This window comes from Neopelma chrysocephalum, unplaced genomic scaffold, assembly GCF_003984885.1.
Source record: "Neopelma chrysocephalum unplaced genomic scaffold, ASM398488v2 Primary Assembly neopelma1_80b, whole genome shotgun sequence".
NCBI lineage: Eukaryota > Metazoa > Chordata > Aves > Passeriformes > Pipridae > Neopelma > Neopelma chrysocephalum.
The window spans coordinates 11,331,147-11,356,389 of NW_020897742.1; the positions used below are offsets into that span (position 1 = coordinate 11,331,147).

General features: G+C 37.0%; 1 protein-coding gene across 2 annotated transcripts in view; it reads left to right on the forward strand.

Annotated features, from left to right (window-relative positions):
* SH3YL1 (SH3 and SYLF domain containing 1) overlaps window positions 1-25,243 on the forward strand; it is a 51,378-nt gene that overhangs the window by 25,153 nt on the left and 982 nt on the right. The window lies entirely within an intron of this gene.

Sequence of the window (25,243 nt, forward strand, 5' to 3'; positions counted from 1 at the left end):
GGAAGAAATTCTTTGCAGAGAGGGTAATCAGACATTGGAATGGGCTGCCCAGGGAAGTGGTAGATTCTCCGTCCCTGGAGGTTTTTAAGATGAGACTGGATGTGGCACTTGGTGCCATGGTCTAGTAACTGCAGTGATAGTGGATCAAGGGTTGTACTTGATGGTCTCAGAGGTCCCTTCCAACCTGGCTGATTCTATGATTCTATGATATGTTTATATATATGTTTATATATATTAATATGTACTCACATTTTTGCATATTGCGTGCCTCCTTGAAAATAAAATTAATCAAAATATCACTTTTTTACTTTTGCAAATAGAGCTAAAATCAAGCTTGATAATAGATCACAATGGAAAGTCTGTTTCAGGCAGAGAGTAATTAGAGGTTTTCACTAAAAGTTAAGATAAATTGTATGTGTCATTGTCTTTACATTCCTTTTCATATCTTTTCTCCACACATGCAGTTGATATCTGCATCTATTGAGGCGACCAACGTAGGAGGATCTTAAGCTAAGCTTTTGATGTGACTTCCTGAGAATTGAAATTTGTTATTATGTGGTAGGACTTTTACCAGGAGAACAATGATACTCTAGTGGTCTGTACTCACAGACTAGCTATCATCCAGAAAGAAAGAAGAATTGGCCTTCTGGCCATTAAAACTAAGCTTTCTCAGTCTTAAAAAAGCCCTGACCGACTGAGAACAGGTTTCTAAAGCTTGCACGTGTTTGCTATATTGAAGGGAGTGTTCTTCTATTCAGGTTCAAGTGACAAGGTAAAAATCTTACAGAGCCATCTGTTGATGGCTTTCAAGATTCTTTGAAATCAAAATATAGACTTAATCAGTCTACTACTGAGGATTTATAACAATTTCTAGAAATACACAAGCTTATCTTTGAGAAATGCAAGAGGCAGTAGGATCTTGTGTAAATGATTGCGTGGTATAATTTGCTTTCTTTTGTGGATTATATTTCCATAGGTAACAGTTCAAATGCTGTCTGAATCCACAGGAGTACTATATGTTTCTAAAGGCTAAAGTTTTCTTATCACAGGGAGCAATCAAGGCTGAAGTCAGTTTCCGAGAGTGTTTCAACAGTATAGCCTACGTGCATGTTGATGGGAGGCTGGAAAAGTGTTTCAATCCCTTTCACATCAGAAACGAGGGGTGTACTAATGCTGGAGGATGCAATAGAAGGAGCCTTAAGGCCATACCTCCTGTCAATAATCTGTTTCTGACTGTTTGTAGTCCAAATTATTTCATCAGAGCTACCAAGCAGCTGTAGCATGTACTAGTCCATCTTTATTGCAGGAGTAGTGCTGCAACAACTGTTTTTCTACAGTGAGCTGAAAAAAAAATTCAAATTTTTTTGTGTCTTTCTAGTTTAAAAAATACATTTGGGTAACTAATAGAAGAGTGAATGAATCTAATCTTTAGGAAGCTACATTTTAGGTATAATGGCTGATGCAGGGATAGGTTTTGATGTTGAGCAACAAGCTTGTCCAGATTGCAAGTAATAAGAACTTGCCTTTGGTTGGGGAAGTTGGCATTGTGTTACCACGATTTGGTTTTGCAACAGTTATACAAGTAGTAGAAAGGTTGAAACATTAATTCTTCTCATTAGACGGAAGAAGAGCTAGACTTGTGAATGAAATATTTTTAATTATTTTCTGTGGACCTGAATTATCTAGATAAGTCATGTAATATAACCTATTTCAAGTGTAAGAAGAATGATAAATGAAAAACATGGTTTTCTAAATTGATAATGTGATACTTGAACTCAGATGCAAGGAGACTGTTTTCATGTAACTGAATAATGCTTAAGGTAATGCATTTAGTTGTAAAATGAGGTTCAGTAATGTCTTAAATGTTTCCAGAAACTTGGGAATACCACAGATTTTATTTAAATGCAATTTAAAAATTGGAGAGACCTTTTACAATTCTGGGAAATAAAAACCCAAAACGACCACAACAAAAACCCACAACAAACTAATAGCTGATACAGTTATTGTGATTCAGTGATGTATGAAGTTTCTATAGTAGTAGAGATTTTTCTGGAGACTGTTTAAATAAAGAAACTAGATTTGCTTATGAGTATGAAAGTTCGTGCCTCCTCCCTTACTAGAATTAGGGATTTGCGTCTTCATTTTTCTAGTTGTCGCCTCTTTGTTGTAAAATCTACTGAAAGGGCTGACTGGTCCTTCCAAGCTTTGCTACCACAATCTAGCTTTTCTTTTTCTGGACACATAATTTCTTTGGAGTTCTGCACCATATCTGTAAGACAAATGACTCCTGTTTCTTGAGTGACTACTTGGACATTATAGACGCGGGAGAAGTATATTTTATTAGGACAATTTTTTTAGACACATTAGGTTCACAGTTTGTCACACTAGACTATCTAATTCTAGATATTAGTTTTTCATTATTGTTACGATTTCTAGTTTTTTTGTGCTTGGGGTTCTGCCATGGAGCAGCAAGTATTGAAACATGTAGATAAGTGGTTACTTGACTTAATTGCCTATCCTTTTAACAGTTTGCTGAATAATGTACAATTCTGAAAATGTGACATTGATGTGGTTTCCCGGCTGAAGTGGTAGGAGCAAGAGTAGTGATCTGCTAGCAAAAATAGGAGCTGAGTTGAGGTGAATGTGAGAACTGAATCGTTAACAGGCAATTTGTTCAAATCAGATATCAGATTTTTTTTTTCACTTTTTCTTCAACTCAGCTAATCAGAAAAGGACTGTTTCACATGTTTGGAAAAGAATCACTTAAAATTGCCAAGATGCTGAAACAATCAGGAAATAGACTTGAGACAGAAGTGGGGATGAAAATGCAAGGAAGTTTTTCCTTCCAATCAGTGTTCTTTCACTGTTCATTCACAATTCTCAAAAGTCAATATGGGTTTGAATTCTTACAATACTGTAAGACAAAATGCTCATACTAAACACAAAATCATTTCTTTTGGTAACAGTGTAAGTATTTTATCATAATTTGGAGAAAATAATGATGCTGTATGCATTTTTTAAGCAGTCATATGATTTGCTTAAGAAACCCATAAGAACTTGTGGCTCTGAAGCCTAAGTGTTCAAGGGTTTGGTTTTTTTAGATTTTTCTCAGAAACACGGGCTTTCTTATCTTCCACAAGTACTTGAGCTAAATATTTTTAAATTTTATCTTGAGCAAAAATATATGCCTTCTTCTTTTGATTTTTGAACTGAATAAATTATCTATCTGCAGACACTGAACTCTTTAGCTATTGTGCATAAAACCGGCACACCCAAAATTGATTACAGTAAAATTAAAAAAAAAAAAACCAAAATATGAATTATATCTAGGTTTTTTCCTGCAGAAACCTTTCATTTTGAAAATAAAATAAAATATTAACAGATTCTTATTGTCCCATTAGGCATATATTTGTATTCATGCATACTGAAAGCAGAGCTGTATCAAGCATACTGATGAAGACACAGAGGCAGATGACAAATTTGTCACTGTTTTTAAGAAGCTAAAAAACCCCTTCTTCCTTCAATGATAATCTGAGTGATTTGTGAACCTCATTATTAAAAATTTATGCTTTCCCATATGAATTTGTCTGCAGCTTTTAGACAATGTTTGTTGTGGCTTTCTTCACTATATTAAAGAGCACTTCCCTACCCAGAGGGGCTTTTTTTTGTTCCCTTCTTGTTTTCCTTTGAGACATTTGTGCTGTAATCAAATCACTTTTTGGTCTTCCTTGATCTTTCTTTTGATGATAAACAGATTGATGAGCTCCTTGTCATAAGTCATTTTCTTTTTCTCTCAAATTTTTAGTAGCGTTAAAAATAGCAAAGTCTGAGTTGTGAACTCACTGAGATCAGTAAGATTTTAGCTCCTAAAAGCTCTAATGAATTTGGACTAAACTCCAGTCCTTATCTTTTTTATTATTTATTTATTCATTTATTTTAATCTTCTTGCATGTTACTAATCTATGTCAAAACACAATATCAACCCTTTTTGATTTGGTGGTACCATGAGGTAGTAAACTCAGTTTGTGTTAACTAAATTCATCTCAGAGATGCTGCTCTTCATTGTTACAGTTCTCCAGAAACCAAGTCTGGCCCAGTTCTCCATAATTTCCGAGATGATTTGTGTTTCTTTTGGTAATCTATGAATGCCAGATGGTTCAGTGAATCTGTGAAAATCTGTTTCCTGAGAGAATTCCAAGACAGATTTTCATGCCGTCTGAAATGTATTTTGTCAAGGAAACTTGAGGGTCTGTATGTGAATTTGCTTTTCTTAGTATGTTTTTGTGGCCAGTCAAAAATGTGTTAAATAAGCCAACACAATTATATGGACTAAGAATTCATAGACTGCTTCTGAGGTAAAAAGCTTAAAAAAAAAAATCTGTTTTACAGCTCTCTGAGGGCAATAATATAATTTTTACTTGTGAATTCACCTCCTGTTTCACTTAGTTTACGTGCATGCCTGTTCTGCAGTTCAGTTTCCATCTGACTTATTATCTTGTTATTTTTAGAGCTACTACCCACTAGGATAATATTGCTCAAAATTGAAAAAGAAAACATAACTTGGAACATGGACACCATTCTATCAGTCTCTGCATTAATTAATACCTCTAATTATGTGTACTGCTGAGCTTGTTTAATACAGTGTAATGAAACAATGGAATTTTTAGTTAGAACTGATGAAAGCAAGCATCATTGTGTGTGCTTGCAACTTTAAAATAGGCTTGCTTTGCTAAATATGCATTGAAGCAGTCACTTTATAGTTGCTTCTCAACTTAGGTTTAACAAAACCAGTACTATTTTAGAACAACTCAAATTTAACTGGAAATCTAGCATACAGTTATTTGTATCAGCTGTGCAGTTCCACGTTTAGAAATATCCACTGACAAAAAAATTTTGACAAGTGTGCTATAAGAGAAATGTGTGTCCAAATCTCCTCTTGATGAGTGACGTTTGACTTCGGCATTTTTATTTTCATTAAGACTAAACACCACAACAGGAAAGTAAAAATATTTCATCTAAAGCCAATAAAATTCAGCTATCTCTGTGGTCTCAGGCTAACTTCTTCCCAGTGTATTCCCTGAATTTTTGTTTGTCTGTGTTGTCTGAAAGCGTATCCTTAAAGTCTATCTTTCTAGGATATTGTCAATGTTTCAGCATTTTCTTCTTTCAATCTCTTCTGGATCAAGATTATTTAAAATGGTGTAATCATTCTGAAGTTTCCTTTACCAACTTGAATTGTAGTTAAATTGAATTAAAAGACTAAGTAAGATTATTCAGTGGATTTTTTGTACCAGATATCTGCATAGACCTGGAATCCGGAACCTATTGTTTTTAAGGATGGGAGAAGACTCCATGGTTCACTGTGAAGGGAAGAATCCATTTTGCTTTTAAATTGGAAAATCAATCATCCATGGAAACATGGTAAAATCAGATATGTGCATATTCCTTTAGGTACTCTGGATATGTGGTGTGTATTTGAAACTGGAAAAAGGGCCACTTTTTATTCTTCTGTTTATTAATTACTCTTTTTCCGAGAAAGGAAGAGATTTGCTGTAGGATCAAGTAGAACTGTTTCAGATTGTAAGGAAGCACCCTCATTAAGCTGTGCAGTAATCTGTTCCTTCTATACTATAATTTGATGAGAAACTGTAGCAGATTATAAACTGTACAATCAGTAAGACAGCTCAGTGTGACAAATAGGTATTTGCTTTACAAAATTTTTACAAAGTGAGATATTTCTGCCATGTTTCTGCCATAATCCTTCATGACATCGTCTACTAATTTTGTAAACTAAAGTATGGGAGTTTTGTTTTGTTTTAAGCGTTTTAGCTAAGCTTGGTCTATTTTTGTGTTTTTCGTGGCAAGACTTGTGACATGTTTATATTTAGTTACCAGAAAAATAAAACATCCATCTGGTGGTTCCCCACAGTATTCATTTTCTTGCTATTATGAACTCTTTCTTAATACTAACCAAACCTAGGAAATCCCAGGAAATTATTTTTGAGGCTATTTTTATCCCTGATTCACTTTTACTAGGATCGTACTATTACTATCATGAATATGATAAGTCAGATAATCAAGCTGCTTATGGCTTATGTTGTGGCAAGCTGGGAGGAAATATGTAGCATGCAGGACTTCACTGGCCATACTGAAACAAAGAACTTGATGCATATAATCAGCTAACTCAAAATACAACACGGCAGAGAGAGATTGAGGTCAGACATGCTAGAATGAAATTGGGGTCTTCCTGATGTGCACATGCGTGGGCAGAGAGCTGTTGTGCTAAATATGAAACAGATACTCTGGCATGAGTTTCTATTTTTTCTTGGCATTTTTTAATGGTTTGGAATAAAAATTAGGAAATTGGAGCTAAAGCATAGAAAATTTCAGTGCAATCTATGCTTATTTTTTAAGTGCAAAACACCATTAAGGCAATCATTCTGATTCATAGCATTAAAATATGAAATTCTTCACAGTAACATACAAATGTTAAATGGTACAGGTTACATCTTGTCTGAAGCCATTGTAACACATAGAGATTAATGCTTTAGTGTATTTGTAAAATATATGCTTAAAAAGTTTTTTCAAAGCTGTGTACTGTATTAGTATTTTCTTTGTGGTGTTCAAGTAGTAGGACAAAAGCAAGTTTAAATTGCTTTCCTATCTATTTATCTAGAAAAGCCTTTGGGAGTATGGGAGCTTGTGCTTCATTAATAGTAATAGAAGCCAAACAAAAATTTTGACTACCTCAAGGAAGTGATAGATACACAGAATTTCTATCCAGACTGTGGTAAAATGCCTTGTGCATGATTGACGTGAGACAAAAGCTAATAGTGTTCTAAGAAATGGTGATCTTTTTGCAGTAAAGGTAGGGTGATGCTTTATTGATCCATCTTGATTGCAGAGACAAAAACATCTAATTTATACTAAATGCTAAGGGAAGAATCTGATAATACTTTCCTTTCTTTGGAAATTGATTACTTTTTACCCCAGTTGAGCACCCACTTTAAATATATTTTTCTATGAGCAGTAGAATTAAGTGCCACGGTTCCCCAAAAAGTGATGTGTTCTCTATCATGGAGGGACCTGGAGTCCGGCATCTACCGTAGCTATGCTGGTTCATTGTTACATCATGCAGATCCTCCAGCTGGATATTGCTGATTAAACCAGGAAGGTCATTCACCTTTTGTGGAAAAACTGTTAGTTCCTGATTAAGAACTAGGAGGCCATGCAAAAAGAAATCAGTAAGGCAAACACTAGTGTAAGCAAAATTAGTATGACAAAGAACTGTTCTAGAAATGGTGCAATAATGGTTCTCACTTTTACAAAAAGACAAGGTTTCAAGAAACTTCTTACCTGTTCATGGGGAGGTCTAGCAAGGATTGCATCAAGGCTTCTCTGGTTACATTCCATTGGGTTTCTCTTTGTCATTAGCAATCTTATTGCCATATTAGGCAACCTCAACTGAAAATTACTCTCGTGGAAAGGAAGAGAAGTATTAATTTTTCCACGTACTATGAGACTTGAACCCCTCTTCCCCCTTTTCCCTCAGTGGTGCATGTTTGTACTTTTAGCAACTTCTTTGCTCTTTAGCAAGGAAGGTGTCAAAAGAAGAATAGAAAACTCCTCTGCAAGGAAAAATGGAATGGAAAAACTAGCTCTGGTACACAATTTCATGTATTAGTCCCTGCCGTAAGGTTCAGACTGTGTCTTCTCTACTCCTGCCAGTTCTGCTGTTTGTCAACAACTACAGAAGGATGAGGAAGAATTTGAGATTAGTGGTACAGCTGGGTATGGGACAGTAGAGAAAGTTTGGAGGTACGGTTGGGGGAAAAATCTGTCTTCACATTTGTTGCACGTTAGGCAAATTTGAGTTAGTGGCTGAATGCCATCTGCAAGCTTGAATTTCCTCATACTTGAACTAAGGGATGTTTTTTTTTTTTTTTCACAAATGTAGTTACTGTAAGCTTTTTCTTTTGGAAGAGCATCTACACATCCAATATTCCACTTGACTTAAAAGCATGCATAGCATTTCATCATGTTCATAGAAGTATGAAAAATACTGTTAATACCATTTTTAAATTTCAACTGAAAATTCCAGAACTATTTGCTGTTTCATTTCAATAACTTTATCATAACTATACTTTTTGGCCAGGCCAATGTAGTGAGTATTCTGCAAAGTTTGGCTCTGCTCAACTGGGAAGTGTAACATGAACCGTGGGTGATGATGGCAGTCCAAGATGCTTCATCCTCTTGGTGGTGGAAGTTGCAGGTTGCAGGGTTTTCACCGATCAGTTTAGGCTCTAGTTCGTGGGTCTGTGCTGTTTCTAATTCTTACTGAGGTTGTTTTGTGATGAATAGGGGTATCTACCTTTCTCCTTCCAATTTAGACTGTGATCGAGTGATTACAGGATTGCACCGTGGGACACTGTAAGTGGAAGTACAATTGCTTGGGTCATCATTTGGCAGAGGAGGGGAACATCTATTGAATACCTTTTGAAGTTATTAGTTGATGGAGCCTGTGGTATAGTAGAGTTAATAATGGCTATACTGGTGTTGGAGTAACATAAAAGCAATGAAAATAAGTAACTGTGGCAAGAATAAATCCTAGCATAGATACCAGCAGCCCTTGAGCCCCTTAGCACAACCAAAGTTAACAAAAAGTTTTCTATATATTGCAAGTGTTCATATAATATAAATGTTATCATGAAAGTGCTAGACTTCTTATTAAGACAGCAGATACTCACTAGTTCCTGTTACAGAAAGCAGTTTCTGAATCTTTCATAATTATTTCAAACTGCTTCCTGCTTTTCATCTATATTTTTTCTTAGAAAGGTTAAATCATTTTTTTTCTCATGCTTTCTTGTTCTTTAGCTCAAATGCTTTTCTGTCTGATTTCTTTGTCTGGTAGTAGTAACCTCTTTCATCTGTGAAGCTGTGAAATAACCTCTTTCTTTCTCTGAAGCTCATTTTGATGTCCCCTTGAAAACAGGCTTTATGTTCTTGGTCATCTACTTTCTCAACCAGTTTTAAACATTGATGATGAGGACTGTGAACAGACCTTCAAATGAGGCCTTTTACAATAATATTATTTAGTATATTTCCATATGAAATACCTCTTTGTCTCATATAATTTTATTATTTTTAACCATTTTTCTAACCAGTCCAGAGCAGTATTTCTCTGTGCAAGGCTGAAATTATAAAATTTCAATCAGTATTTCACAAAACACTACCCTAGAAAACAGGCAGAAACTGTATAGAATTGTTGCATTTACTACTTTTTTTTTTTCTTGAGGCTGTAGATTGTTTCCTAGACTAGAGTAAAAGTTAAGACTTCTATCAAGTGAACTAGCTTACATGCCAATAATACCATTTGAATCTGACAGTACAGAGATTTGAGAATCAAAATGCAGAGACAGTGTATTCAGGTTGAGATGCTAACTTGATGTGTGTAGAGGAAACATGGAGAAGCTTGTCAACATAAAAGATCTGCAAATCATTCCTAAATCATCAGTTTGGCCTGAATAAAACAGAGCTCAGTTCTTGTCACTGTACTTTACTTTTTAGAATATGAAGGTTATGCTTAGCATTGCACCTCAGCTTTTGCAGTATGATTTCATCACAGGCATTATTTGCATTAATGTAGTCTTGAACATGATAAAACCCTTGACATTGATACAGTTTATTTGACCATTTCAGTTTGAATTAAAATGTAATTGTTTTTTGAAAGGCAGAAAAATCCAAAAAGTAATCAGCAAAAGTACTGTTATGGAATTGACTCTTGCAAGCAGGAGGTGGGGGTTTTTGTATCCTAAATATCAAATACATCCACAGATGCTTAACAAAAAAGGCACTTCTTTAATGCAAAAGCTGAGTGTGCTGAAACAAAGATAGAAAGCATTCCATCAGCACATGAAGATGATGAGCCAGCATGTTCTCTACTAGGCCAGAAACTCAAAACCAGCGAAATACGTTTCATACTGAATGAGCTAAATTTGCACAGTAACTTAAACTTTAAATATAGTTGGGTCTGTTTCAACCATCAGTTTTGTTTGCTAGACATGACACTGTTCAGTAGCGGCATGAGTTGGTGACTTGGAATCTGCTTTGAAATGATCCCTTTCTGGCTTATAGAGTAGAGGTCAAAAATACTTGAGCCATTTTCTGGGTTTTGTGAGCCTCTAATATTAAAAGTGTGTATAATACCTCCATTCCATGCATACAAATTTGCAGCTGATGATGAATTTCTTGTCTGTTGAGGCTTTGGAGCAAAATTGAGGGTGGCGTACCTTGGTATGGAACATCTCTGGCTAACTTTGCTTTGAACAGTTTTTTTCCAGCCACCATTTCTTTGTTAAGGGAGAATGTAGTTATTAAGTTATTCTGAAAATCAACTGGAAGGCTTTGTAACACTGGAAACCTGGACAAAGTACACAGTTGAAGTAATATATAACATCTATCTCGGCAACTAATTCAGAAAATAGGGTTGGCTGAGACAGTCCCCATGGAAGTGGAAGAGGGCTTAACATTTCATTTTGCTCTCCTTTCAAGTGGAGTATACGTTTAGTACCAAGGCATACTAAAGAGTGTAGTTCCTGGAATAATATGGGTCTTCCTTGATATTATCCACGTACTTTGAACACATATTCACTGAATAAAGGGAATCATTGTACCCTTCTTTAAATAGGGTGGAAAGGAGGACCCCGATAGCTACAGACCTTTCAGCCTCACCTCCGTGCCTGGGAAGATCATGGAACAGATCCTCCTACAAGCTATGCTAAGGTACATGGAGAACAGGGAGGTGATTCAAGGAAATCAGCATGGCATCACCAAGGGCAAGTCCTGCCTGACCAACTCAGTGGCCTTCTATGATGGAGTGATTTCATCAGTGGACAAAGGAAGGGCTACAGATGTCATTTCTCTCAACTTCAGTGAAACCTTTGACATGATCCCACATAACATCCTTCTCTCTAAATTGGAGACATATGGATTTGATGGGTGGACTGTTTGATGAATAAGATTTGGTTGGATTGTCACATCCAGAGTCCTGATGGACATCAGTGACAAGTGGTGTCCCTTGGGGGTCCATATTGGGACAAGTGTTATTTAATGTCTTCATTAATGACCTAGACAAAGGGATGGAGTGCACCCTCAGCAAATTAGCAGATGACACCACGCTGAGTGGTGCAGTTGACACACCTGAAGGATGGGATGCCATCCAGAGGGACCTGGACGAACTTGAGAAGTGGGCCCAGGGGAGCCTCATGAGATTTAACAAGACCAAGTGCAAGGTGCTGCACTCGGGTCAGGGCAACCCCCAGTATCAATACAGGCTGGAGGATGAACAAATCGAGAGCGGACCTGCTGAGAAAGACTTGGGGGTCCTGTTGGGTGAGAGGCTGGACATGAGCTGGCAATGTGCACTCACAGCCCAGAAAGCCAAACGTGTCCTGGACTGCATCGAAAGCAGCGTGGCCAGCAGGTCAAGGGACGGGATTCTGCCCCTCTAGTCTGCTCTTGTGAGACCCCACCTGGAGTGCTGCATCCAGCTCTGGGGTTCCCAGCACAAGAAGGGCATCAACCTGTTGGAGCAAGTCCAGAGAAGACCACCAATTTGATTAGAGGGGTGGAGCACCTCTCCTATGGGGAAAGGCTGAGAGAGTTGGGGTTGTTCAGCTCGGAGAAGGGAAGGCTTTGGAGTGCCCTAGTTGTGGTCTGTCAGTACTCAAAGGGGACCTACAAGAGAGATAAAGAAGGACTTTTTACAAGGGCAGGTAGGAATGACTACTGGGGGGAATGACTTCAAACTAAGAGAGGATAGGTTTGTATTAGATATTTAGAAGAAAGTCTTTACTGTGAGGGTGGTGAGGCACTGGCACAGGTTGCCCACAGAAGTTGTGGATGCCCTGCCCCTGAAAGCATTCAAGGCCAGGTTGGCTGGGGACCTGAACAAACCTGGTCTAGTGGAAGGTGTCCCTGCTCATGAAGGGGAGTTGGAACTGTATGAACTTCCAACCCAAGCCATTCTATGATTCTTTGATTTTGAAATTGCTTAAATCTAGAGCTGCTGTAACAAAACAGGCATCATGTGTTCTGGGTATAGAACAATTCTTTGCCCATAAGTGACAGTAGTATAGAGCAATGCAACTCATGCTTTCTCTCCCTCTTCAGAGCAGTTTTTTGTAACTGATAGCAAAATAGACATTTATGGGGCATTTAAGGAATACTGTTTTACCACAGTGATAGTGAAGCTCACTTACCCCCAAAAGTCCATCCTTGTTTCTTAGACATGAAGAATTGATTATTTTCAGATTTCGATGTTGAATTTAAATATTTTGAGTTTCTTAAGAAGCTTTTTTATTTTCCAGAAAGTAGAGAAAAGTGATTTTGTTTACTTACCCAAACAAGCCATATTTGACAAAAAAAACAGCTAAGGCAAGAGATTATTTGTTCCGAGTGTGATTTGCTGAATATCATGTCTCCTGACCTTTGATCAGATGAGCATTATTGGAGATTATTTGGATCAATGGTGGCATATGACATACTTCCAGTATCTGTACAGAATATATCTGATTATAGCAGATTAGTACCTGTAGATATAAAATGTCAAATCTACTGTGCATATTTAGGCCTTCCCAAACATCTGTTCAGTGAGATCTGAGGTTGTTGTTTTGTGTATGCTGAGGGTTTTTTGAGGTGAGTCTACTTTAAAAAAAAAAAATTTAAAAAGCCATTAAGGAAATTAGTAGTTTAATCTGAATAGAACATTTGAGATTTCACTTATGTTTGTTTTCACTTGGTTTGTGATTTGTCCAGAAACTAAAATGAAATTTGTAAGTAGGTATACATCTGTTCTGCTCTAGAAGCTGAGATAAACCCCTTTTGTCTTAAGCTAAAAGCTGAGAGGTGAGAGCTAAGAGTATGGAAAATGAGCACATTAGGTGGAGAAAAGAGCTCATCTGTATACTGGTGTGATTCAAGAACTGAAATTATTTTCATGACTTCTAGTATTTTGGATAGAGATAGGCTACTATTTTTCTTTCTAAATGAGAGTTGCTTGAAGACAATTTTTTCTAAGTAGCCATTAGAATGTGTAATATTTTGTTGCCATATAAGAGCTGAAATGTTAATTTATTCAGGGTCACACTGTGTAATATACTACAATATGGTTCTTCTTTACTCCCTTTTCCTTAGGCCCCACTGGCTGATGTTTTATCTTGTCATGAGAGAAGAAAGCCATGACATCTTTTAGTTCATTGCCCTTTTGTTCTCTCTGTAATAACTCATATGGCACTTTCTTTCATCCTTTCTCTGACTTTCCTTACTTCATTTCTATCTTAAGTCTTTGAACAGATCATTTGCCACTTTCCAAAGATGCTGCTGCTTTAGGCCTGTTGGCAGGCATCATGGCTAGGCTTCGCAAATGAAGATTTGGGAAGGGCTTTACCCACGCTTGTTGCAAGCGTGTTGGTGGCTAAAAAGGCCAATACAAGATAGACATGTCCAGTTGCAAAAGGCACAGCAGAAAGACTCCTTAGATGGTATACTCTGCAAGGCACGATTCTTTCTGCGTTGTCTTTTCTCCTCAAGAGTGATCCTGCGTGCGTTCTCAAAGACATCAGCAGCATTAAAGATAGTGTGTCTCCAGACCTCCCGATTGGAGGCCAGAGTAGATCAGTTATGTTGATCAATATGGCCAAGGCTGAGATGTTGTTTCAGGGAGTCCTTGTATCTTCTCTTCAGGGCTCCTCTCTTGTGGCAGCCGGTGGCAAGTTGAATGATAAAGCCTGAGAACAGACCAATAAGGGCCTACTAAGTGAATGTTTTGTTTCTGCTTATCATGACATTGTAACTTAGGTAATTCAGTAATTTGACAACTTTTGTGCATCCTAGCTGTGAACATGAACTCAACATCATCACCTTTGTGGCTCTGAGCCCTAACTTTGAGCCAAAACTAACATTACCTAAACAATATTTGTTAGAGACTACTTAAAAATAGTAAGGCCTTGGAATTAAATATCATCAGACCATGGACTATTAATTGCATTAAACTTCTGCATCCATTAAACATCAAAAATGTTTAAGACCTAATGAAGTCCCTATCTCCAAGATGCCAATTTTCTAAAAGTCACATGGAATGAGACTCTGTATCTGTCATGTTTGTATTATTGCATGTGGTCATAAAGGGGATATTTTGAGTGTTCTTTCAATATTTCATAATAACACTTTGGAATTTTTTTGTCTTTTTTTTCATTCCAGGAGGTAACTGATCCAGTCCTTTTTAATAAAGGAATTACATAATATATGCAAGAGGTTTATAGATTTGAGGAGATATTCAAACTGGTAGTCAAATCCATTGCAAACCATGTATTTACTATTTCAGAATACTGTTTTCAGTTGTAGTTTTCATCATTTTCATTGCTTTCTAAACTCATGAGTGGAAAAATTAGTTGTAGAAGAAGATTATTTTTGTGTGTATGTGCATGTAGTAATAAATGTAAAATTATGTACTTTTGTAGCTTTATTTCTTTACATATGAGTATCTTTATATGTGTTTTCAGAGGTATTCTATGCACGTTTGACTCTTAAGGTAATGTAAATGAAATAATTTCCATTGCTTTGTTTTTAAGGAGACAAGTTTAGCGTACATGTATGCTTTCTAAGATTGCTTTTAGAATATCAACGAAGTGTGTCTTCAATTGTTTCTTTGTTCTAATTCATACTGTGACTCATTAGACTTATTATGAGCAAGACCACTATCAATTCACATATTTTGAATTTAAAACTATTCATTTATTCATATAATTTTCTAGTATTCATTCCTGATTTAAAATGCTTTAAGACAATTATAAAATGTAATGGTGACCTAAGGTGTGAGATCCTTAACATTAAACTGAGCAGCTTTCAGGAAATTGGTCTGTTGAAATAATTAGTGGTTTCCTCAAAAACCCAGCACTAAACCATTTATTACATCTTGTTGCCACATACCCCCTCTTAGTTCCCTTTCAGTGCTTCTTTGACTATCCCTGATGCAATTCACCTAAGAAATCAGATCTCTGTAGGGCATTACTTTATGTTTGTAAGTTATTTTCATAGCTGCTCTTCTACAAAATAGTTATAGTATGACTGATCATACATAACCAGGACGTTGGATTTGCCTCACTCTTGAAAAAGGTGCTGCATCACTGAGGCTACTTTCAGCTTTATAATTCTTCGGAGAAAAGAGAGCTGAAGAATTAGCATTGTATTGAACAACACACCACATCCAGTTTCTCTGTATTGATGGTCCAGTACACAATTAATGCTTTGACTTCAACTTGATTAATGTTTTTCTTAACTATTTTCTAAATTAATATCAACAGGTCAGTTTTAGGCCTGTTTCCTTAGACTCTTTGAACTCTTTTACATCATGTGCTCGTATTTCTTCTTACAGTCAGGGAGCAGATAAAGGTACTAATCACGAAGACATCTTTATTTTCCCTCCTAACTTTGCACCTCTGTTTGCTAGCTTCCTTTTTTTGTTGTTGTTTTTTTGTAACCTTGGAATAGGTTCCATTATTGTACACAGAGATTTCTCTCCTTTCAGAACCTACTAATATTAAAGCAGTTTATAGAACCGATGACTTTTTTTGGATTAACACTCATCAATTTAATGAGTAACATCTATGTTCAATATTGTATTATGTTGTATTCTAATATGGCTCTGGGTTTACAGTTCTGGGATATGGAGTACATCCATTCGTATTCAAGATCTCTCTCTATATATTTAAGTTTCTTTACACAGAATCACTGAATATTCTGAGTTGGAAGGGACCCACAAGGATCATTGAGTCCAACCCTTAGCCCTGCATGGGACCATCCCTAAGAGTCACACCGTGTGCCTGACAGCATTGTCTAAATGCTTCTTGAACTCTGTCAGGCTTGAACTCTGTCAGGTGCTGTGACCACTTCTCTGGGGAGCCTGTTCCAGTGTTCAACCACCCTCTGGGTGAAGATCCTTCTTCTAATATCCAACCTAAACCTCCCCTGACACAACTTTAGTCCATTCCCTCGGGTCCTGTCACTTGTCACCATAGAGAGGAGATCAGTGCCCGCCCCTTCTCTCCCCTCACGAGGAAGTTGTAACTGCAATGAGGTCTCCCCTCAGTCTCCTTTTCTCCAGGCTTAGCAGACCAAGTGACCTCAGTCACTCCTCATACGGCTTCCCCTCAAGGCCCTTCACCATCTTCATTGCCCTCCTTTGGATGCTCTCTAAGAGCTTAATATCTTTCTTATATTGCAGTGAATTACGTACACATCCCCTTTATTTTTCTCCATTTTTGTTGTTAGTTTTTGTAACTTCATTAAGATTCTGCTAAATGGATTTGATCCCTTAGCTACATGTTGTCTAGCTTTATTACATATTCTGCATTCAGCTCAATCTTCAGCTAAAAGAGTGTCTCTGCTACATCACTAATATCTCTTCTGTTCTTGTACCTCAGGTTTCTGTGGCTTCCAGTTCCTCCAGTGTTTTCTGCTCTCCTTCTCCTTCCATTTTACATTTGCTGATTTCTTCATTCATGACTATCTCCTCATCAACAAAAAATGTTCTGACAGACTGCTGTGCTGATTCATCTCAATTGTTTTTAATTACTATTTTCACATTCAGAAATAAATCCGTGATCTCCACAAAATGAGTTCTCTGTTCCTTCAGTTCTTTCACATTTCCATTTAAACAACTCTTTATTTCATGGTACTGTGAGAGGTCAGTTACTTAAAGGCCTTTTACCCAATGATAATATTCTGTTTACTCATTTTCAGGAAACAATAGGTTCATCTGAATAGATGTGGAGAACAATAAGTTCAATGAATGGAGCAAGGAGTCACTGATATAAGGTAGCTAAGTTATTTTTAGTGTAACAGTTTGAATGTTTGAAAAAATGTTTTGTGACTACAAAACATAAGGAAGATAAATGTCAAGAAAGAAAAGTTTCAGCCCAAGGACAGTGTTGGCAAACAAACAAACGAAAAAAGGATGTATGCTAGTACTGAATTACTTGACACTAGACATTAAGGGAGCAACAGGGAGAGTATAGCTCTGAAATAGCCTTCCAAGATGACTAATGGGGGTAAAAAGAGGAGTGACCAAAAAGGTGGTTTATTGTCTGGCTACACACCAGACTCTGACATAGGTCTCAGAGAATGTGCTTTATTTTGTTATGTGCTGCCAGTCTCACCTGTATGGAGGCCTTGCATTACCAGACTGTTCTTCAGGTTCTAGCCAGGGTCTGTCCCCTCAGACCAGTCCATAGTGTATATTTCAGGAGGATTCTGATACAGATATAATGGTTCTACTCATCCTCATATCTTCTCTATACTTTATAGCTTTCACAGATGCAGAAGATTCTCATTGTTTTATCCCCCTCCCCCTCTCTGTCTCTGTCCCAGGTCTCCATGATTTTGATGATTTTAGTATGACTGTCCTTAGTAAGTGGGAAGTTAGCATGTGCCAGAGACTTTCCCAGTAATCAATATGAATGAAGGTACTCTGATTTGGAGACATCAAGTTAATATGGAAAAGGGAAGGGAACATAACATGGAAAGGGCCAGTACTGCTCCATTCACTGATGTAAATGTAACTGTTACTACCAAGTCTCTGCTGACCTCTTTATAATCACATATTAGAAATTACATTCCATCCTCCTGTATGTAACCTGATAGATTAATTTTCATCTTCTGTTTTCTTTGGTAATATTTGTGATCCCTGAATTCTGTTGCTGAGCTGTGTCTGTAATTGCATTTACATGTATATTTCGAGCCCTTCGAGGGCCATATCAGCCCTCTCTTTTTCTGTTAAGATTTCCCAGATAGCTATCCTTTGTCCCTTCTATTTGCTAGATAACATTTGCTGCAAAGAAATATTTCTGTTTCTCCCTTACTTTGATACTCTTCTCTTAACTAATTATGAATTCAAGCTAAAAATGGCCAAATAGAATCTGAAACTTCCTGTTGCTGACCATTGCAGAGCTTGTGTGTTCTTCAACTTGAATTTCTTTAAAAGTTCTCATTTTTGCTATAGGAGCAATGAGTCCTATAGATGTTCTCTGAATACCATTTTAAAGGTGCAGCCTTTTCTTTGTCTCCACTTGTGTCTACGCTTTTGTCCTGTTATGATTCAATTGTTGCAACATCCTTCTCTGTGACCTTTGCAAATTCAATATTCCTTTACTCTCATCTAGATTCAGTTCTTGCATCAAAGTTAATTTGCTTCCCTATCATTTTGTCCATCTTTCACATTCCTCCATTGTCTTAAGTATTGTTAAGTATGTCTTTGAGCTCAAACAGAACATAAAGCACTCCCTGACAGATCCAGCTTTCATTTCAGTCTTGTTAGCATTACAGATTTAACTTAGTTCACCTACCTACTTCAAAGCTGAACTTAAGCTGTTTCTCCATATGCCTTTAGGCATGACTGTGGCCCAATGCTTCTGTATTCCTCAAATCAGAATTTTGTTTCTTTACTTCCTAGTATCAGGAGCCCTAACGCTACTTCAGAAGCTATCTCTGTCATTAGTTACCTTGATGCCTTCAGAATTTACTACATGCCATTTTCTTTGCCCACCCCCTGCCTTTCACATTTTAATGCATAGTATGCTGGATCCAGCAGAAAATGTATCTCTCTGGTGCCTGCAGTCCCTACCCTTCCTGAAATGTAGCTCAATAAACCTCAAGGCTTGTTGAGCTCTCTAAGATCCAAAAGCACTCCCTGACAGATCCACCCTTTATCTCAAGGTTTAGTGAAGGCAATATAAAGGAGGAAAGGCAGTGTAATCACTGAAAGAACTGGACCAGTTCAGACCTCTAGTAACAGTGAGTGCAGAAGCTGAGTAACTGTTGCTGTCTGGATTCTGTACTCAGATTCTAGTTCCACCCTTAAAACTGGCTTTGACTGTAATGCAGTAACTTGTATGCCTCTCAATGAGCAGTAAGATGATTGTTACTCTTTTCTATCCTTCACTTCTCCTGGAAGGATCCAGTGTTCTCTTTTAGTTTTCAAATCTAGCTCTATCAGTTGAGGAACACAGCAAATGCAGACATATCTGTGAGATCCTTATTCTTGCCATTTAATGCCTCATCTCATTTTTGGTATTGCTTGTCCGCCAATGAATGTTTCTCTTCAGACCCTTATTTTATTAAAATCTCATCCTTGCCTTAATCATAACAGTAACCCCAGTCACTCTGTCAGTCCTAGGCTAAACTGATTTGTTTTTACAAAAAAGGACAGTCATTCTAGCTTCTCAGGGAACTGCTAGAGCTTTTTATTATATATTTGAATTTCTACTCTCAGCCCAGTTGTATCATCACAACACATACTTGCCCTTCTTACTAGACCAGAAGTTAAATAAGTCCTTTCATTATAACTACTAGTTAAAGCTCAGCAAACATGATGTTCAGATGGCACCTTACTTGTTTCAGTATGTGCCCGTTGCCTCTGTCACTGGTAGTTGGGGCCTGACAATAGTCTTCCTTTTTAATGTGCTAATTTAGGGCAAACATCTTTCAGGCATTTTAGTGTAACCAATATATGTATAAACACACAGTATTTACACTCATAGGCATATCTTAACAGGTGGTGTTGTCCAGACCATTTTCCAAGGGTGGCCATTAAAATTTCCTATAAACTCTTCATTTTTGCTGGCACCAAGTATCATTTTTTACTCAGAGATTTGCAATGGGCCCAGTAATTAACCTAGTTCTTCAGCCTACTTTGGATTCTTTCCTGAGCTCTGATTATAAACTCAATACTAATCCTTTCCAAACAAAAGCCCAGTGTCCCATAATGGGTAAAAAACTAAGATTTGTCTGTTCACTGCTAGTAACATCTCTCATCCTCAACCTATGAGCAGTACCTGATCCTTTCAATGCCTCTGAGCAGTGTACTAATATTCTAAACCTTTCTGATACTTGATATGTTTGTTTTCAAAAGCATAGGTGTTTGCATCTACCTAATCCGTTGGTTGTTTTCCATCATTTGGTCTGTTTGTTGATTTTCTCTTGCTTCTACACAAACAGGGTCCATGGGGTTGCTTAGTTTTCTAGGTCACCATTTAAATGATGAGAATTCTATTACAGCTTTTCTGTAAGTTGACAATTTTTGGTGGAGCTTTTATGCCAGCACTATACAACTTCTGTCATCTCTGATGCTGGAGACTCATCAGACTTGAGACATTTTGTGGCAATTCCAGTCACTTCTCTCTACTTTAAAAAACACAAAGAAAGTAGAAGTCAGAACGTGAAATGTGTTGCTCATTCAGATAGATTTTTAAATAGCAGTTACTATACCCATGCATTCTAAAGGTTGCACAAAAATTTTGAGTAAGATAGAGACGCTATTCAGTATATCTACATAGACACATTTTCATATGATATGTTGTGTTCCAATAAAAGAAATGTTATAACCTTTCAACTTCAAAAGAAACTGGACCCACAGTCCGTTTACCGAAGGAGGTATTTAGCAGAATGTGCATAATATATGGACAGTCAGCAACAGGGACACCCTGTCAGTGATCAGTACCCTTGATCAGATGGCTCGTTGGTGGTGACAACTGAGTTGCAGGGCTGTTTTTTGCAAGCTCCTTGATATGATTTAGATGAACCCAAAATCAGCAGTAATAGTTTATGGTAGTTCACTTATAATTGCTATCATAGTTTGTCCTGGTTTTGTCTGGGGTAGAGTTATTTTTCCTCTTAGTAGCTGGTGCAGTGTTGTGTTTTGGATTTAAGATGAGAATGATGTTGGTAATATACTGATGTTTTAGATGTTGCAGAGTAGGGGTTACCCTAAGTCAAGGACTTTTCAGCCTCTCATGCTGCTTTATCAGCAAGTGGGCTGGGGGTGCACAAGAAGTTGGGAGGGGACACGGTTGGACACATAGCTGACCTCAACTAGCCAAAGGGGTATTCCACATCATATGGTGTCATGCTCAGTATATAAGCTCAGGGGAAAGCTGCCTGGGGGGCCACTGCTTGGGAATGGGCTGAGCATCATTTGGTTGGTGGTGAGCAATTGCTGTTCATTTGCATCACTTGTTTTTCTCAGATTTTATTTCTCTCTCTTTTTGTTATTTTCCTTTTCATTAATTTTTTTTATTACATTATTGTTATTTTATTTCAATTATTTAACTGTTCTTATCTCAACCCATGAGTTCATGAGTTTTCTTAGTTTTAGCCTTCCAGTTTTCTGCTGCATCCCACTGAGGGGGGCAGGGAATAAGCTGTGTGGTGTTTAGTTGCCAGCTGGCATTAAACCATGACATAGGTGCACACATGACCCACAAAATCATGCTAGTTCTCAAATTACTGACAAATAGCAAATTTTACAAAGTGGATATTTAGCAATCTCACCACTAACCTCAAGTACATGAAACTTATTACAGTTTTACTGCTGTGTCCATGGCCAAAAGCAGCATATCTACTGCAAGCTGTTCAGCATCAAGCATTTGGTGGCTAGGGAATATATACATCTATGCTAGTAAAATTAAATTTGGGACCCACAGCTGGACTCCACTATTCTGTGTTCCAACTCAGATTTGGGGTTTGAAAGTACAAAAAGATCAAGCCAAAATTATGTAAAATTCCTGATCTTCTCTGAAAACCAGTTTTAGAAACAGCCTATGGCTTTACTAATATTTTATGTGTTCACATTAGAATGTGAAAGTAGTGGCTACTATATCTCCTAGTAAATAAAACAGTGCGAAGGCATGGGCCCAAGCACTATAACTCATTTACCTATGTGGTTGTGTTGTTAAAAAAACTCCTTGGCATTATTCTCATCTTGCACTTCTCTAAATAATTCTTATATGTTGTTTAGTTGTTACTCCAGAATAGAAACCAGTAGGCAGTTTGATTGTGGCTCTCCTCTCTGGGTGGTGAGTGCTTGCTAGCATCTATGTGGCCAGTCTATGCCAGTTGGCCTTACAGTCAAAGACTCTGGCATTCTGAACGTATTCATAGAAATGTAGACAGTGTATCTGTAACTTTTTAAAAAGTGCTTTTGTTCTGCAGCAAATGTGCCATAATTAAAGATAGTTTTGTTGTTCTTTCGTTCACCCTGAGACTGGTACTACAGCACACCCAAGAGGCTGTAAGTTAACTCTAATTTCTACCCCACCAAGTCTTTTATCCATAGTAGTAGTCCTTAGCAAAAAATTCAAATCATTACATTATGTAAAGATGAATAAAAATGAAAGGATATTGTGGTCAGAGTAGTTTGTTGTCAAGCATATGCCATACCCATGTATGCTAAAGTATATATATATGCTGGCTGCTGCACTAATTGATCTTCAACCAAAATTTCTATATTTCTGTTTTGACCACTGTGTTTTTGGAAGTGTGATGTGTGTATTCAAATGCCAATAATTAAGGATTTCCCCACAGTGTAGTTTGTTTTTATTGCAATGTGCATACTCACAAATCTCAATGATTTCAGTATCATATGCTGTATGTAGCACTGTAGCACCATCTTGTGTGAGCTGCAAATGTGTTTTCTGTATATGCAATCAGCAATCTTCACGTTGAATAAAACAATTTTATTTAAAACCCTTTTATGTGCAACTGAAATTGGGAAATGAGAACATTAAATAGCTCCCCCTTATAATCTATGGTAGATTTTGTAACAGTGCATTCATTTAAGATACCTATTTGTTTGGATGATCCATATAAATATGAGACATGGGATGCTGTAATCTGGAGGTGATAAATATGCATTCTATCTGCTTTATGCTACAAAACTACAGAATTTAAGCACAGAAATTAGAATCTTTATGAGAAATAAAATAAAATGAAATGAAACTATAGTACAGGGAAAGCTGCTAGGGAAAATTAAGTAGAAATGGTTATGAAATATCTGACAGGAATAAAGCTGTAAAACGCTTTTAAATGATAGCAGGTAGCAAATGGGGCAAGGACACAGAACTGAATGTTCATATTCACCTGCAGTGCTTTGATGTTTCTGTATGTTTTGAAAGATACACATGTACAGGGACAAAAAGTGAGAAGAGAAACACATAAAATAATCTTGTTCATATGACAGAGCAAAACAATAATTGGAGGAATAGTTGTGGTGCATTGAATGCACTCCTACAGTTTAATATCTCACACATGCTTCTTTTTTTCCATCTTTTCATGCTTTAAGTTGTGTCTAGTTTCCCTTCATTTTTCTTCCTACTGTTACTGAGCTAATTTCAGAATACTCAGAGGTTTGTGGAAAAGGAATTATAGTCTTAATGCAAGTTCAGCCATGGAGGAGGTAACTATTAGTTGCTGCCATTGCTAAGTCCAGCATATTATAGCGGTCTTGACAGCTCTTTTTTGAATGTAATGAAAAGAAGCTCTCACATCACTTTTAGCACTTTCAGTCTCTTCTTTCGCTCTGTCAAATATTTATGTTTTCCAAGTTTATTAATGTATTTTGGGCAGTTATAAATACATAATAACTCTAATTCTCTTTGAGTGATGATTCACTGAACATTTAGGTGATGGAAACACATATGTTTAAGAACTCAAAGTATAGGAATTTGTTGCCTTCATCGTAACATATAAATGTACTTTTACCCATGTGTGCTGCCTAAATGTGGCAGAGGGGTAAAACACAAGCCCTCTTCCTTTTTATTCGCAACTGAGTAATAACTGTTTTCATGCCTTAACACCTAAAGAGTCCTGAGCCACAGTATTTTCTGACTATTCTTTAATTAATACTAGGAATAAAAAGTTAGTCTTTTACTTCTGTGGGTTTTGCTATGATTTCCTTAATCAAAGTATCTGTCTTCAAACCACACATTGCATAGGAGCACATCATATCATCCCAACTGCATCAAATGCTTGAATTCTTGGAGGAATATCATATAATTGCTGAATACTCAGTCTGTCGGGCTTTCAAGTGTGAAAGTAAAAGAGCTATTTAGAAAAGCTTTTGGTAGGAGTAACTGGTAAAGATATGGACCTCATCAACATTTTCACATCAAAAGAAATAGTGTTGTGTGATTTTAGATCATGAATACAGATATCAGGAGAGGGAGATTGTGTGATCAAGAAAGACAGCATTTGACTTCTCTGCAACCAACTATTGTCCAGCACATGGCCAAACAATTTTGTATTAGTCCTTGATGATTGCATCAAATCCAGATCATGAAAGGAAAGAACTGACCTGTAGAATGAACATATATATTGACAGATGCTGGAGGAAAAAAAACCTGTGCTGTTTATGCATACCTTTGTATCCCAGTTTTCTTCTCTGTCTTCTTTTGGATGCTGTTTGTGTTTGTGAGCCTTGGGGGGAAAGAATTTTTCCTCTTTCTATTGAAATGATAAAGGCAAGAAGAAGAAACGGTCTGTGGGTATCAGTTGTTGAAGACAGACTGCAAAAAAATGTATCAATGCTTCTCTCACCATTTTTTCTAACTCTGTGCTTGCAATGTGTAGATTAGTAAGAGCTTGGGTTTCCTATTTTGCAACAGTTTTGACAGCAAGCAGGTGCAGCTAATGCTAAAAGCCTTTAATCTTGCATTCTTGAGCATTTGTGCAGCCATCATGTCCATATGAGAAGTACGTCCTGAAATCTCTCCGCTTGACGTGTAAACATCATTATTTCCTCTTAACTAGTCTTCCATTGCACCTTCGATTTTTCACTTCTAGATGCATTCATGCAAGAGATTTAACTGTTTTCTAAATCAACGTTAAACAAATGCAACTACCTCGTATAGTTCAGACAGTTAAAGAAATTGAGAGAAAACAGAAGTATTAGTAAATTGAGGATATTCACTTAAATTAAAAGTTCAATAGTAACAAACATTGAGACACTGGCTAAAAATTTTCAACAGGAATTGAGGATAGATAATGATATCCAAGATTTTGATGATTTTAAAACTAGATTGGAAGACTCGTGGCATGATTCCAACACCAGCTAAGGACTGAAGGAAATATTTAAAAGACTGGTATGAACAGAATAAAAGTATATGCGGTCTAAAATACCGCTATGCAAACTAACTCACTTCCAATACATCAAACTGTAATCAGTCTTTTCCGCTGGCACATTTTGTGTGTTTTGTTTAACATGCAAGATACACCAAAATCCCAGGCACTGCAAACCCTATGGAAAGAGAAGGGAAAGTGGTGTGGATATTTTGTATTTAGCCATCCTATATCCTGAGTTTTGAGTAAAAAATCAAGTTCTCTGCTTTTCTATGAAGAAACTGTCACAACAAAT